Raw genomic sequence first — 17,948 nt, 5'->3', positions numbered from 1 at the left:
CTCCATCCTAGTATATGGGAGATTGTAGATAGTGGAATGCACTTTAATAGTTCGGATAGTCCTATATTCATTAATGAGCAAATCCATAAGAATGCACAAGCTACTACTGTTCTTCTAGCTTCATTGTGCAGGGATGAATATAACAAAGTGAGTGGCTTGGATAACGCCAAGCAAATCTGGGATACCCTCAAGATCTCTCATGAGGGAAATGACGCTACCTTGCTCACCAAAATGGAGTTGGTGGAGGGCGAGCTTGGACGGTTCGCGATGATAAGGGGCGAGGAGCCAACTCAAACATACAACCGGCTCAAGACCCTTATCAACAAAATAAGGAGCTACGGAAGCACGCGATGGACGGACCACGACGTCGTCCGACTAATGCTAAGGTCCTTTACCGTTCTTGATCCTCATTTGGTGAATAATATTCGTGAGAATCCCAGGTACACCAAAATGTCGCCCGAAGAAGTCTTAGGAAAATTCGTCAGCGGGCGAATGATGATCAAGGAGGCAAGATACGTGGACGACGCCTTGAATGGACCGATCAACGAACCACAACCTTTTGCTCTCAAAGCATCAAGAAGTAAGGAGACGCTACCTAGCAAGGTGGCACAAATTGAGGCGGTCGGACTTAATGATGAAGAGATGGCTCTCATCATCAAACGCTTCAAGACGGTGCTAAAAGGTCACAAGGGGCAGCCAAGCAAGACCAAGACGAAGGGAAAGCGCTCATGCTTCAAGTGCGGTAAGATTGGTCATTTTATCGCTAACTGCCCCGATAATGATAGTGATCAGGAAAAGGGAAACAAGAGGGAAAAGAAGAAGCATTACAAGAAGGCAAAGGGCGAGGCGCATCTAGGCAAGGAGTGGGACTCGGATTGCTCCTCTTCCGACTCCGACAATGAAGGACTCGCCGCCACCGCCTTCAACAAATCAACCCTCTTCCCCAACGAGCGTCACACGTGTCTCATGGCTAAGGAGAAGAAAGTAAGTACTCGAAACTCTACTTATGCTTCTTCTAGTGGTGATGATTCTAGTGACAATGATGAAATAGACTATTCTAGTTTATTTAAAGGTCTAGATAGAATTACGATTGGCAAAATTAATGAATTAATTGATGCATTGAATGAGAAGGATAAACTCTTAGAGAAACAAGAGGATTTATTGTATGAAGAGCATGATAAATTTTTAGAAGCTCAAAAATCTCATGCTCTAGAAGTTAAAAGAAATGAAATGCTTACTTGTGAATTATCTTCATGCCATGAGACAATTTCAAAATTAAAGAGCATTAACGATGAGTTGAATGCTAAGATAGAAATAGCTAGTAAATCAACAACTTGTGTAGAAAATGTTGTTATTTGCAATAGATGTAAAGACTTTGATATTGATGCTTGTAGTGAACACATAGCTTCTATTGCAAAGTTAAATAATGAAGTGGCTAGTCTTAATGACCAACTTAAGACTAGCAAAAGTGAATTTGATAAGTTAAAATTTGCAAGGGATGCTTACACAATAGGAAGACATCCCTCAATTAAGGATGGGCTTGGCTTCAAGAGGGAAGCCAAGAACTTAACAAGCCATAAGACTCCCATCTCCACCAAGGAGAAAGGGAAGGCTCCTATGGCTAATAGTGTTAAGAAGAATCATGCTTTCATGTACTATGATAGGAGATATTCTAGAAATGCTTTTAGAGGTCATGATGTTTTTGATTCACATGCTTATGACTCTTATGCTATGACTGCTTCTAGTTCTCATGTTATGCATGGTAGAAATGGGCTTAGAAGAAATGTTATTCATCAAATGCCTAGGAGAAATGTTGTTAGGAAAGTAGTGAATGAACCTTCTACAATTTATTGTGCTTTGAATGCTTCCTTTGAAATTTGTAGAAAGGATAAGAAAATTGTTGCTAGGAAGCTAGGGGCAAAATGCAAGGGAGACAAAACTTGCATTTGGGTCCCTAAGGATATTTGCACTAACCTTGTAGGACCCAACATGAGTTGGGTACCTAAGACCCAAGCCTAAATTTGCCTTGCAGGTTTATGCATCCGGGGGTTCAAGCTGGATTATTGATAGCGGATGCACAAACCATATGACGGGGGAGAAGAAAATGTTCACCTCCTACGTCAAGAATAAGGATTCCCAAGATTCAATCATATTCGGTGATGGGAATCAAGGCAAGGTAAAAGGGTTAGGTAAAATTGCAATTTCTAATGAGCACTCTATCTCTAATGTGTTTTTAGTAGAGTCTCTTGGATATAATCTGCTATCTGTGAGTCAATTATGCAATATGGGATATAACTGTCTATTTACAAATGTAGATGTGTCTGTCTTTAGAAGAAGTGATGGTTCACTAGCTTTTAAGGGTGTATTAGACGGCAAACTTTATTTAGTAGATTTTGCAAAAGAAGAGGCCGGTCTAGATGCATGCTTAATAGCTAAGACTAGCATGGGCTGGCTGTGGCATCGCCGCTTAGCACATGTGGGGATGAAGAACCTTCACAAGCTTCTAAAGGGAGAACACGTGATAGGTCTAACTAATGTTCAATTCGAAAAAGATAGACCTTGTGCAGCTTGTCAAGCAGGGAAACAGGTGGGAGGAGCGCATCACAGCAAGAGAGCACCTAGAGGGGGGGGTGAATAGGTGATCCTGTAAAAACTTAAACTTATAGCCACAAAACTTGATTAGGCGTTAGCACAGTTTATGCCAAGTGGCTAGAGAGGAGTCAAAACACAATAACCACAAGAATCCAATCACAGAGATGACACAGTGGTTATCCCGTGGTTCGGCCAAGTACAAAACTTGCCTACTCCACGTTGTGGCATCCCAACGGACGAGAGTTGCACTCAACTCCTCTCAAGTGATCCAATGATCAACTTGAATACCACGGTGTTCTTGCTTTTCTTTTCTCAATCCCGTTTGCGAGGAATCTCCACAACTTGGAGCCTCTCGCCCTTACAAAAGATGTTCACAGAGAATCACAGAGCAAGGGAGGGATTAGCAACTCACACACGACACAAAGATCACAGCGAATACGCACACACAAGACCCAGACTTGAGCTCAAAAGACTAGCACACTAGAACGGAGCTCAAATCACTAGAATGTCGAACAAGTGCGCGAGATTGATGTGTGAGTGATCAAGAGTGCTCAAGGAATGCTTGGTTGCCTCCTCCATGCGCCTAGGGGTCCCTTTTATAGCCCCAAGGCAGCTAGGAGCCGTTGGGAACAAATCTGGAAGGCCATCTTTGCCTTCTGTCTCGTGGCGCACCGGACAGTCCGGTGCACACCGGACACTGTCCGGTGCCTGATTTGTTTCCTTAAACAGCGCATCCGACCGTTGCTGTCTGAGTCAGATCTGCGCACAGTTGGCGCACCGGACATGTCCGGTGCACACCGGACAGTCCGGTGTATCTTTCCGACCGTTGGCTCGGCCACGTGTCGCGCGCCGATCGCGCGGCCGACCGTTGGCTCACCGGACAGTCCGGTGCACACCGGACAGTCCGGTGAATTTTAGCCGAAGTCGCCGGAGAAAAACCCGAGAGCGGCTGGTTTGCACCACGCTGGTCTGGCGCACCGGACACTGTCCGGTGCACACCGGACAGTCCGGTGCCCCAGCCCGAAACAGCCTTTGGCTGTACATAGCCACTCTCCACTTCTTTTCTTCTTCTTCCTGTTTCTAACACTTAGACAAGAATATTAGTACACAAAACCAATGTACTAAGGCTTAGAAACATACCTTAACTTGTGATTTGCACTTTGTTCATCCATGGGCATATTTTCACATTTAAGCACTTGTGTTTGCACTCAATCACCAAAATACTTAGAAATGGCCCAAAGGCACATTTCCCTTTCAATCTCCCCCTTTTTGGTGATTTATGCCAACACAACATAAAGCAAGTGGAACAAGTGCAAAATCACTTCAAATAACAACTCAAATTGGTTTTGATTCAATTTTGGCATATATGGATCATCCTTTGCCACCACTTGGTTTGTTTTTGCAAATCAAACTCAAATCTCTATCTCTAAGTCAAACACAAATGTTGAGGCATAAAGAGAGTCATTCCAAAAGAGATAGATCAAGGATTTCAAAAACTCCCCCTATTTCCCATAATCAACACTTCTCCCCACAAGAAGCCCACTTTTGACAATAGAGACAATAAGAGACAATAAAAGCTTTTGACAAAACAAAAACTCACAAAAACTCTATTCTACTATTTTCAAAATCTCTCAAGTGGCAGCTGATCCATTTATCACTTTGGCCTTTATTTTCTCCCCCTTTGGCATCAAGCACCAAAACGGGATTAATCTTGGCCTCTGAACCCCATTGCCTCACCAAAGTCTTCAATTAGGAGCAAATGGCAATAAGATTTCATGAGATGAACTTGGAATTAGTTACCCTCTCATCGGAGTGCAGTGGAAGTCTTTTATGGTCCAAGTCCACCTTTTCCCTTTCAATCCTCCTTCGAGACTAAATTATCAAACTCAAGCACATGGTTAGTCTCAAAGGGTCAAGTTGTAACACATCTCCACCTAAACATGTGCATTACTTTGCAATGGACTTGTGAGGTCCAGGGAGTGTTTGTACAACTTGAGCACCATAATAAGCAACAAAATGCAAAAAGGAACATGATCAAAAGCATAAGTACATGTATGCTACAATTCAATCCAGGTTCCGCGAATCTATGACATTTAGCTCACTACGCAACCTGCAGAAGGTCTTCTCATCTAGAGGCTTAGTGAAGATATCGGCTAGCTGGTTCTCGGTGCTAACATGAAACACTTCGATATCTCCCTTTTGCTGGTGGTCTCTCAAAAAGTGATGCCGGATGTCTATGTGCTTTGTGCGGCTGTGCTCAACAGGATTCTCCGCCATGCGGATAGCACTCTCATTGTCACATAGGAGTGGGACTTTGCTCAGATTGTAGCCAAAGTCCCGGAGGGTTTGCCTCATCCAAAGTAGTTGCACGCAACACTGACCTGCGGCAACGTACTCGGCCTCAGCGGTGGATAGGGCAACGGATGTTTGTTTCTTAGAATTCCATGACACCAGGGACCTTCCTAAGAATTGGCACGTCCCCGATGTACTCTTCCTATCGACCTTACATCCAGCATAGTCGGAGTCTGAGAATATCCAACTAAGTCAAAGGTAGACCCCTTTGGATACCAGAGCCCGAAGCAAGGCGTAGCAACCAAATATCTAAGAATTCGCTTCACCGCCACTAAGTGACACTCCTTAGGATCGGATTGAAATCTAGCACACATGCATACGCTAAGCATAATATCCGGTCTACTAGCACATAAATAAAGCAAAGAACCTATCATTGACCGGTATGCTTTTTGATCAACGGACTTACCTCCTTTGTTGAGGTCGGTGTGTCCGTCGGTCCCCATCGGAGTCTTTGCGGGCTTGGCGTCCTTCATCCCAAACCGCTTTAGCAGATCTTGCGTGTACTTCGTTTGGGAGATGAAGGTGCCATCCTTGAGTTGCTTCACTTGGAACCCAAGGAAGTAGTTCAACTCGCCCATCATCGACATCTCGAATTTCTGCGTCATCACCCTGCTAAACTCTTCACAAGACTTTTGGTTAGTAGAACCAAATATTATGTCATCGACATAAATTTGGCACACAAACAAATCACCATCACATGTCTTTGTAAAAAGAGTTGGATCGGCTTTCCCAACCTTGAAAGCATTAGCAATTAAGAAATCTCTAAGGCATTCATACCATGCTCTTGGGGCTTGCTTAAGTCCATAGAGCGCCTTAGAGAGCTTACACACGTGGTCGGGGTACCGTTCATCCTCGAAGCCAGGGGGTTGCTCTACGTATACCTCCTCCTTGATCGGCCCGTTGAGGAAAGCGCTCTTCACATCCATTTGGTACAACCTGAAAGAATGGTGAGCGGCATATGCTAGCAAGATTCGAATTGACTCTAGCCTAGCCACAGGAGCAAAAGTCTCCTCGAAATCCAAACCTGCGACTTGGGCATAACCTTTTGCCACAAGTCGAGCCTTGTTTCTCGTCACCACCCCGTGCTCGTCCTGTTTGTTGCGGAACACCCACTTGGTTCCCACAACATTTTGCTTCGGACGAGGCACCAGCGTCCAAACTTCATTTCTCTTGAAGTTGTTGAGCTCCTCCTGCATGGCCAACACCCAGTCCGGATCTAGCAAGGCCTCCTCTACCCTGAAAGGCTCAATAGAAGAGACAAAAGAGTAATGCTCACAAAAATTAACTAATCGAGAACGAGTAGTTACTCCCTTGCTGATGTCACCCAGAATTTGGTCGACGGGATGATCCCTTTGAATCATCGCTCGAACTTGGGTTGGAGGTGCCGGTTGCGCTTCTTCCTCCATCACATGATCATCTTGTGCTCCCCCTTGATCATCTGCCTCCTGTTGATGAACCTGTTCATCGTCTTGAGTTGGGGGTTGCACCATTGTTGAGGAAGATGATTGATCTCGTTCACCTTGTTCCTGTGGCCGCACTTCTCCAATCGCCATGGTTCGTATAGCAGCCGTCGGAACATCTTCTTCATCTACATCATCACAATCAACAACTTGCTCTCTTGGAGAGCCATTAGTCTCATCAAATACAACGTCGCTAGAGACTTCAACCAAACTCGATGATTTGTTGAAGACTCTATACGCCTTTGTATTTGAGTCATAACCTAATAAAAACCCTTCTACAGCTTTGGGAGCAAACTTAGAATTTCTACCCTTTTTCACTAGAATGTAGCACTTACTCCCAAATACACGAAAGTACGATACATTGGGTTTGTTACCGGTTAGTAGCTCATACGATGTCTTCTTGAGGAGGCGATGAAGGTAGACCCTGTTGATGGCGTGGCAAGCAGTGTTAACGGCTTCCGTCCAAAAGCACTCGGGGGTCTTGAACTCTCCTAGCATCGTCCTCGCCATATCGATGAGCGTCCTGTTCTTCCTCTCTACCACACCATTTTGTTGTGGTGTGTAGGGAGCGGAGAACTCGTGCTTGATCCCTTCCTCTTCAAGGAACTCCTCCACTTGAAGGTTCTTGAACTCGGATCCGCTGTCGCTCCTTATCTTCTTCACTTTGAGCTCAAACTCATTTTGAGCTCTCCTGAGGAAGCGCTTGAGGGTCCCTTGGGTTTCAGACTTATCCTGCAAAAAGAACACCCAAGTGAAGCGGGAAAAATCATCAACAATAACTAAACCATACTTACTCCCTCCTATGCTCAGATAGGCGACAGGTCCGAAGAGGTCCATATGCAGCAGCTCCAGGGGTCTTGAAGTGGTCATCACGTTCTTGCTGTGATGCGCTCCTCCCACTTGTTTACCTGCTTGACAAGCTGCACAAGGTCTATCTTTTTCGAAATGCACGTTAGTCAAACCTATCACGTGTTCTCCCTTTAGAAGCTTGTGAAGGTTCTTCATCCCTACATGTGCTAAGCGGCGATGCCACAGCCAGCCCATGCTAGTCTTAGCTATTAAGCATGCATCTAGACCGGCCTCTTCTTTTTCAAAATCAACTAAATAAAGTTTGCCGTCTAATACACCCTTAAAAGCTAGTGAACCATCACTTCTTCTAAAGACAGACACATCTACATTTGTAAATAGACAGTTATACCCCATATTGCATAATTGACTAACAGATAGCAGATTATATCCAAGAGACTCTACTAAAAACACATCAGATATGGAGTGCTCATTAGAAATTGCAATTTTACCTAAACCTTTTACCTTGCCTTGATTCCCATCACCGAATACAATTGAATCTTGGGAATCTTTATTCTTGACGTAGGAGGTGAACATCTTCTTCTCCCCCGTCATATGGTTTGTGCATCCGCTGTCGATAATCCAGCTTGACCCCCCGGATGCATAAACCTGCAAGGCAAATTTAGGCTTGGGTCTCATGTTGGGTCCTACAAGGTTAGCACATATATCCTTAGGGACCCAAATGCAAGTTTTATCTCCCTTGCATCTTGCCCCTAACTTCCTAGCAATTACCTTCATACCCGTTCTACAAATTGCAAAGGAAGTATTTAAAGCACAATAAATTGTAGAAGGTTCATTTGCAATTTTCCTAGGAGCATGAATAACATTCCTTCTAGGCACATGATGAATAGCATTTCTTTTAGGAACAACATTTCTCCTAGTAACATTTCTATCATACACATAAGAGGAACTAGGAGCAAACATGGCATGAGAATCATAAACATATGAATCAAAAGCATCATGACTTACATTTCTAGTTTGTCTTCTATCATGATACAAAAATGCATGGTTCCTTTTAGCACTAGTAGCCATAGGGGCCTTCCCTTTCTCCTTGGCGGGAATGGGATCCTTATGGCTTGTTAAGTTCTTGGCTTCCCTCTTGAAGCCAAGCCCATCCTTAATTGAGGGATGTCTTCCTATTGTGTAGGCATCCCTTGCAAATTTTAACTTATCAAATTCACTTTTGCTAGTCTTAAGTTGGACATTAAGACTAGCCACTTCATTATTTAGCTTTGCAATAGAGGCTATGTGTTCACTACAAGCATCAATATCAAATTCTTTACATCTATTGCAAATAGCAACATTTTCTACACAAGTTGTTGATTTACTAGCTATTTCTATCTTAACATTCAACTCATCGTTAATGCTCTTTAATTTAGAAATTGTTTCATGGCATGAGGATAATTCACAAGTAAGCATCTCATTTCTTTTAACTTCTAGAGCATGAGATTTTTGAGCTTCTAAAAATTTATCATGCTCTTCATACAATAAATCCTCTTGTTTCTCTAAGAGTTTATCCTTCTCATTCAATGCATCAATTAATTCATTAATTTTGCCAATTGTAATTCTATCTAGACCTTTAAATACACTAGAATAGTCTATTTCATCATCGTCACTAGAATCATTATCACTAGAAGAAGCATAAGTAGAGTTTCGAGTACTTACTTTCTTCTCCTTAGCCATGAGACACGTGTGACGCTCGTTGGGGAAGAGGGCCGATTTGTTGAAGGCGGTGGCGGCGAGTCCCTCATTGTCGGAGTCGGAGGAGGAGCAATCCGAATCCCACTCCTTGCCTAGATGCGCCTCGCCCTTGGCTTTCTTGTAGTGCTTCTTCTTCTCCCTTTTGTTCCCCTTTTCCTGGTCACTTTCATTATCAGGACAGTTAGCAATAAAATGACCAAGCTTACCGCATTTGAAGCATGATCGCTTCCCCTTGGTCTTAGTCTTGCTCGGCTGTCCATTGCGACCCTTTAGCACCGTCTTGAATCTCTTGATGATGAGGGCCATTTCTTCATCATTAAGACCGGCTGCCTCAATTTGCGCCACCTTGCTGGGTAGTGCCTCCTTGCTCCTTGTGGCTTTGAGAGCAAAAGGTTGCGGCTCGTTGATCGGTCCATTCAAGGCGTCGTCCACATACCTTGCCTCCTTGATCATCATTCGCCCGCTGATGAATTTTCCTAGGACTTCTTCGGGCGACATTTTGGTGTACCTAGGATTCTCACGAATATTATTCACCAAATGAGGATCAAGAACGGTAAAGGACCTGAGCATTAGTCGGACGACGTCGTGGTCCGTCCATCGCGTGCTTCCGTAGCTCCTTATTTTGTTGATAAGGGTCTTGAGCCGGTTGTATGTCTGAGTTGGCTCCTCGCTCCTTATCATCGCGAATCGTCCAAGCTCGCCTTCCACCAACTCCATTTTGGTGAGCAAGGTAACGTCATTCCCCTCATGAGAAATCTTGAGGGTGTCCCAGATCTGCTTGGCGTTATCCAAGCCGCTCACTTTGTTATATTCATCCCTGCACAATGAAGCTAGAAGAACAGTGGTAGCTTGTGCATTCTTATGAATTTGCTCATTAATGAATGAAGGGCTATCCGAGCTATCAAATTTCATTCCACTTTCCACAATCTCCCAAATGCTTGGATGGAGAGAAAATAGGTGAGTACGCATTATGTGACTCCAAAATCCGTAGTCCTCTCCATCAAAGTGAGGAGGCTTGCCAAGTGGAATGGGGAGCAAATGAGCATTTGAGCTATATGGAATGCGCGAATAATCAAAAGAAAAGTTTGAGTTAACCGTCTTTTGTTTGTCGTGGTCGTCGTCCTTTTGGGAAGAAGAGGACTCATCGCTGTCGTAGTAGACGATCTCCTTGATGCGTCTTGTCTTCTTCTTCTTCCCATCTTTTCGCTTGTGGCCCGAGCCCGAGTCATTGGACTTGTCATCCCTTGGCTCGTTGACGAAGGACTCCTTCTCCTTGTCGTTGATCACAATTCCCTTCCCCTTAGGATCCATCTCTTCGGGCGGTTAGTCCCTTTCTTGAAGAGAACGGCTCCGATACCAATTGAGAGCACCTAGAGGGGGGGTGAATAGGTGATCCTGTAAAAACTTAAACTTATAGCCACAAAACTTGATTAGGCGTTAGCACAGTTTATGCCAAGTGGCTAGAGAGGAGTCAAAACACAATAACCACAAGAATCCAATCACAGAGATGACACAGTGGTTATCCCGTGGTTCGGCCAAGTACAAAACTTGCCTACTCCACGTTGTGGCGTCCCAACGGACGAGAGTTGCACTCAACTCCTCTCAAGTGATCCAATGATCAACTTGAATACCACGGTGTTCTTGCTTTTCTTTTCTCAATCCCGTTTGCGAGGAATCTCCACAACTTGGAGCCTCTCGCCCTTACAAAAGATGTTCACAGAGAATCACAGAGCAAGGGAGGGATTAGCAACTCACACACGACACAAAGATCACAGCGAATACGCACACACAAGACCCAGACTTGAGCTCAAAAGACTAGCACACTAGAACGGAGCTCAAATCACTAGAATGTCGAACAAGTGCGCGAGATTGATGTGTGAGTGATCAAGAGTGCTCAAGGAATGCTTGGTTGCCTCCTCCATGCGCCTAGGGGTCCCTTTTATAGCCCCAAGGCAGCTAGGAGCCGTTGGGAACAAATCTGGAAGGCCATCTTTGCCTTCTGTCTCGTGGCGCACCGGACAGTCCGGTGCACACCGGACACTGTCCGGTGCCTGATTTGTTTCCTTAAACAGCGCATCCGACCGTTGCTGTTTGAGTCAGATCTGCGCACAGTTGGCGCACCGGACATGTCTGGTGCACACCGGACAGTCCGGTGTATCTTTCCGACCGTTGGCTCGGCCACGTGTCGCGCGCCGATCGCGCGGCCGACCGTTGGCTCACCGGACAGTCCGGTGCACACCGGACAGTCCGGTGAATTTTAGCCGAAGTCGCCGGAGAAAAACCCGAGAGCGGCTGGTTTGCACCACGCTGGTCTGGCGCACCGGACACTGTCCGGTGCACACCGGACAGTCCGGTGCCCCAGCCCGAAACAGCCTTTGGCTGTACATAGCCACTCTCCACTTCTTTTCTTCTTCTTCCTGTTTCTAACACTTAGACAAGAATATTAGTACACAAAACCAATGTACTAAGGCTTAGAAACATACCTTAACTTGTGATTTGCACTTTGTTCATCCATGGGCATATTTTCACATTTAAGCACTTGTGTTTGCACTCAATCACCAAAATACTTAGAAATGGCCCAAAGGCACATTTCCCTTTCAGTGATGACCACTTCAAGACCCCTGGAGCTGCTGCATATGGACCTCTTCGGACCCGTCGCCTATCTAAGCATAGGGGGAAGTAAGTATGGTCTAGTTATTGTTGATGACTTTTCCCGCTTCACTTGGGTGTTCTTTTTGCAGGATAAGTCTGAAACCCAAGGGACCCTCAAGCGCTTCCTCAGGAGGGCTCAAAATGAGTTTGAGCTCAAAGTGAAAAAGATAAGGAGCGACAACGGGTCCGAGTTCAAGAACCTTCAAGTGGAGGAGTTCCTTGAAGAGGAAGGGATCAAGCACGAGTTCTCCGCTCCCTACACACCACAGCAAAATGGTGTGGTAGAGAGGAAGAACAGGACGCTCATCGACATGGCGAGGACGATGCTAGGAGAGTTCAAGACCCCCGAGTGCTTTTGGACGGAAGCCGTGAACACGGCTTGCCACGCCATCAACAGGGTCTACCTTCATCGCCTCCTCAAGAAGACTTCGTATGAGCTTCTAACCGGTAACAAACCCAATGTATCTTACTTTCGTGTATTTGGGAGCAAGTGCTACATTCTAGTGAAAAAGGGTAGAAATTCTAAGTTTGCTCCCAAAGCTGTAGAAGGGTTTTTATTAGGTTATGACTCAAATACAAAGGCGTATAGAGTCTTCAACAAATCATCGGGTTTGGTTGAAGTCTCTAGCGACGTTGTATTTGATGAGACTAATGGCTCTCCAAGAGAGCAAGTTGTTGATTGTGATGATGTAGATGAAGAAGATGTTCCGACGGCTGCTATACGAACCATGGCGATTGGAGAAGTGCGGCCACAGGAACAAGGTGAACGAGATCAATCATCTTCCTCAACAATGGTGCAACCCCCAACTCAAGACGATGAACAGGTTCATCAACAGGAGGCAGATGATCAAGGGGGAGCACAAGATGATCATGTGATGGAGGAAGAAGCGCAACCGGCACCTCCAACCCAAGTTCGAGCGATGATTCAAAGGGATCATCCCGTCGACCAAATTCTGGGTGACATCAGCAAGGGAGTAACTACTCGTTCTCGATTAGTTAATTTTTGTGAGCATTACTCTTTTGTCTCTTCTATTGAGCCTTTCAGGGTAGAGGAGGCCTTGCTAGATCCGGACTGGGTGTTGGCCATGCAGGAGGAGCTCAACAACTTCAAGAGAAATGAAGTTTGGACGCTGGTGCCTCGTCCGAAGCAAAATGTTGTGGGAACCAAGTGGGTGTTCCGCAACAAACAGGACGAGCACGGGGTGGTGACGAGAAACAAGGCTCGACTTGTGGCAAAAGGTTATGCCCAAGTCGCAGGTTTGGATTTCGAGGAGACTTTTGCTCCTGTGGCTAGGCTAGAGTCAATTCGAATCTTGCTAGCATATGCCGCTCACCATTCTTTCAGGTTGTACCAAATGGATGTGAAGAGCGCTTTCCTCAACGGGCCGATCAAGGAGGAGGTATACGTAGAGCAACCCCCTGGCTTCGAGGATGAACGGTACCCCGACCATGTGTGTAAGCTCTCTAAGGCGCTCTATGGACTTAAGCAAGCCCCAAGAGCATGGTATGAATGCCTTAGAGACTTTTTACTTGCTAATGCTTTCAAGGTTGGGAAGGCTGATCCAACTCTTTTTACTAAGACATGTGATGGTGATTTGTTTGTGTGCCAAATTTATGTCGATGACATAATATTTGGTTCTACTAACCAAAAGTCTTGTGAAGAGTTTAGCAGGGTGATGACGCAGAAATTCGAGATGTCGATGATGGGCGAGTTGAACTACTTCCTTGGGTTCCAAGTGAAGCAACTCAAGGACGGCACCTTCATCTCCCAAACGAAGTACACGCAAGATCTACTAAAGCGGTTTGGGATGAAGGACGCCAAGCCCGCAAAGACTCCGATGGGGACCGACGGACACACCGACCTCAACAAAGGAGGTAAGTCCGTTGATCAAAAAGCATACCGGTCAATGATAGGTTCTTTGCTTTACTTATGTGCTAGTAGACCGGATATTATGCTTAGCGTATGCATGTGTGCTAGATTTCAATCCGATCCTAAGGAGTGTCACTTAGTGGCGGTGAAGCGAATTCTTAGATATTTGGTTGCTACGCCTTGCTTCGGGCTCTGGTATCCAAAGGGGTCTACCTTTGACTTAGTTGGATACTCAGACTCCGACTATGCTGGATGTAAGGTCGATAGGAAGAGTACATCGGGGACGTGCCAATTCTTAGGAAGGTCCCTGGTGTCATGGAACTCTAAGAAACAAACATCCGTTGCCCTATCCACCGCTGAGGCCGAGTACGTTGCCGCAGGTCAGTGTTGCGCGCAACTACTTTGGATGAGGCAAACCCTCCGGGACTTTGGCTACAATCTGAGCAAAGTCCCACTCCTATGTGACAATGAGAGTGCTATCCGCATGGCGGAGAATCCTGTTGAGCACAGCCGCACAAAGCACATAGACATCCGGCATCACTTTTTGAGAGACCACCAGCAAAAGGGAGATATCGAAGTGTTTCATGTTAGCACCGAGAACCAGCTAGCCGATATCTTCACTAAGCCTCTAGATGAGAAGACCTTTTGCAGGTTGCGTAGTGAGCTAAATGTCATAGATTCGCGGAACCTGGATTGAATTGAAGCATACATGTACTTATGCTTTTGATCATGTTCCTTTTTGCATTTTGTTGCTTATTATGGTGCTCAAGTTGTACAAACACTCCCTGGACCTCACAAGTCCGTTGCAAAGTGATGCACATGTGTAGGGGGAGATGTGTTACAACTTGACCCTTTGAGACTAACCATGTGCTTGAGTTTGATGATTTAGTCTCGAAGGAGGATTGAAAGGGAAAAGGTGGACTTGGACCATGAAAGACTTCCACTGCACTCCGATGAGAGGGTAACTAATTCCAAGTTCATCTCATGAAATCTTATTGCCATTTGCTCTTAATTGAAGACTTTGGTGAGGCTATGGGGTTAAAAGGCCAAGATTAATCCCGTTTTGGTGCTTGATGCCAAAGGGGGAGAAAATAAAGGCCAAAGTAATAAATGGATCAGCTACCACTTGAGAGATTTTGAAAATAGTAGAATAGAGTTTTTGTGAGTTTTTGTTTTGTCAAAAGCTTTTATTGCCTCTTATTGTCTCTATTGTCAAAAGTTGACTTCTTGTGGGGAGAAGTGGTGATTATGGGAAATAGGGGGAGTTTTTGAAATCCTTGATCAATCTCTTTTGGAATGACTCTCTTTATGACTCAACATGTGTGTTTGACTTAGAGATAGAGATTTGAGTTTGATTTGCAAAAACAAACCAAGTGGTGGCAAAGGATGATCCATATATGCCAAAATTGAATAAAACTCAAATTTATTTTATTTGAAGTGATTTTACACTTGTTCTAGTTGCTTTATGTTGTGTTGGCATAAATCACCAAAAAGGGGGAGATTGAAAGGGAAATGTGCCTTTGGACCATTTCTAAGTATTTTGGTGATTGAGTGCAAACACAAGTGCTTAAATGTGCCCATGGTTGAACAAAGTGCAAATCACAAGTAAAGGTACGTTTCTAAGCCTTAGTACTTTGGTTTTGTGTACTAATATCTTGTCTAAGTGTTAGAAACAGGAAGAAGAAGAAAAGAAAAGAAGTGGAGAGTGGCTGTGTACAGCCAAAGGCTGTTTCGGGCTGGGGCACCGGACTGTCCGGTGTGCACCGGACAGTGTCCGGTGCGCCAGACCAGCGTGGAGCAAACCACCCGCTCTCGGGTTTTTCTCTAGCGACTTCGGCTAAAATTCACCGGACTGTCCGGTGTGCACCGGACTGTCCGGTGAGCCAACAGTCGGCCGGGCCAACGGTCGGCCGCGCGATCGGCGCGCGACACGTGGCCGAGCCAACGGTCGGAAAGATACACCGGACTGTCCGGTGTGCACCGGACATGTCCGGTGCGCCAACTGTGCGCAGATCTGCATCAGAAAGCAACGTCGGATGTGCTGTTTAAGGAAACAAATCGGGCACCGGACAGTGTCCGGTGTGCACCGGACTGTCCGGTGCGCCACGAGACAGAAGGCAAAGATGGCCTTCCAGATTCGTTCCCAACGGCTCCTAGCTGCCTTGGGGCTATAAAAGGGACCCCTTGGCGCATGGAGGAGTATACCAAGTATTCCTACAACACTCCTAAGCACCAAGACATCGATCTCGCGCATTTGTTTCATTGTGATAGCATATAGAGCTCTTGTGGAGTTGTGGACTCTTTGAGTTGTGTTGCGAGCTCTTGTTGTGACTTGTGTGCGTGCTGTTGCTCTGATCTTTTGAAGTCTTGTGTGTGTTGCTCATCCCCTTCCTTACTCCGTGATTCTCTGTGAACATCTTTTGTAAGGGCGAGAGGCTCCAAGTTGTGGAGATTCCTCGCAAACGGGATTGAGAAAAGAAAAGCAAGAACACCGTGGTATTCAAGTTGATCATTGGATCACTTGAGAGGAGTTGAGTGCAACTCTCGTCCGTTGGGACGCCACAACGTGGAGTAGGCAAGTTTTTGTACTTGGCTGAACCACGGGATAACCACCGTGTCATCTCTGTGATTGATTTCTTGTGGTTATTGTGTTTTGACTCCTCTATAGCCACTTGGCCATACTTGTGCTAACCCTTAACAAGTTTTTGTGGCTTAAGTTTTGAAGTTTTACAGGATCACCTATTCACCCCCCCCCCTCTAGGTGCTCTCACAAACAAGATTGCAACTACTGGTCTGGTGTAATTACAACTGTGGGTCTGTTGTGATTGCAACTTCTATATAACTATGTCCAAAAATATGTTAAACAAACAATAATTGCAACTGCTGTCTGGTGTAATTGCAACTTCTGATCTGGTGTGATTGCAACTTCTATATAACTATGTCCAAAAATCTGTTAAACAAACAATGATTGCAACTGCTGTCTGGTGTAATTGCAACTGCTGGTCTGGTTGTGATTGCAACTCCTATATAACTATGTCCAAAAATCTGTTAAACAAAACAATGATTGCAACCGTGTCTGGTGTAATTGCAACTGCTGGTCTGGTGTGATTGCAACTTCTATATAACTATGTCCAAAAATCTGTTAAAACAAAACAATGATTGCAACTGCTGTCTGGTATAATTGCAACTGCAAGTCTGGTGTGATTGCAACTTATGTGAGGAGGTTGAGCCGTTCGTGGAGGAGCCGTTCGCGGAGAAAGAGGGACGGGGGCGGGAAAATGAAAAGGTTCTGTCCGGAGCGTGCGGGAGGGACGAAACCGGCATGGGTGGGACGGTTGGCTCGGACCTGGCACATAGGTTCGGCCTGGGTGCATTCTCTATATTGAATGCACCCAGGTGTAATATATAAATACAGTATGTATATATATATATATATTATGTATTTAGATATTGGCCCTGTCTAATGAAGCGCTCTAGAAAACCCTGGATCTAGAGGCGCAGATATGATAAGCGCATTTGTGAGTCATTTTCATTTGTCTTTTATATTAGACAAAATTGGTTAAACCACTATAATTAGCCTACAAACTATAGATTTAGCATAGATTTCAATGTTAGAGCTCTACCAAACAAACATATAGTATATACACACACTTATACATAATAAAATTTATGTATCTAGATAAAACAAAACAACTTTATAATTTAGGATGGAGTATTAGGATAAGACAAGAAGAACTCTTGACAACACGAAGCAGTGGCGGCAGACATAGGACGAGAATTTATGAGGGGCTAAGAAAACGGTAGGACCAAATCAAAGCAAGATCGTAAAAAAACTAGTACTACATAGAATTCAAGTCGCATATCAATACATGATACAAGTTCAAAAAAGAAAACTATATGAACAAAAAAGCAACATACCGCTAGATTTTTGCTAACTGAATCAAAGTTGTGTGTACCTTGTCGAATGTTTAACTCCTCGAAGTCCAGGGGCGCCGGGAAGGGGGCGAGGTTAGGCGGCCTCTTCGATCGAGAGACAGGGCTTGTTGGTTCGTCAAACTTGTCGTCGTCGAGGATAGGTCGCAACGAGCGAGATCGGACCTGTCGGGCGGGCCGACATCGTGATGACGTCAAGCAAGTGATGACGTCAAGCAAGATGGGGGTGTCAGGACTAGGGCAGGAGCGCGCGACGTCGCGCGTCAGGAAGGGGGCGGCATCGAAAACATGGCATGGGGGGTTGGCTCGGGCGACATCGGAAAAAATGGGACCAGACAGATAGATGTGAGGACTAGACCGAGAGGATGAAAGTGAGGACTCACGAGGTATGGGCCGATCCAACGAGGAGGCCTAGGCAGGACTGATTTGGTCCACCTAAAACTTTAGTTTTTTCATACTTAACAATAAATAATATTAGGTATAAGAGGTTCAAAAATTGAGGGGGGCATGGCCCACGTTGCCCCCATGTGGCGCAGCCCCTA

This window comes from Zea mays, chromosome 7 (genome assembly GCF_902167145.1).
Source record: "Zea mays cultivar B73 chromosome 7, Zm-B73-REFERENCE-NAM-5.0, whole genome shotgun sequence".
Lineage (NCBI taxonomy): Eukaryota > Viridiplantae > Streptophyta > Magnoliopsida > Poales > Poaceae > Zea > Zea mays.
This window is presented reverse-complemented; position numbering follows the sequence as displayed.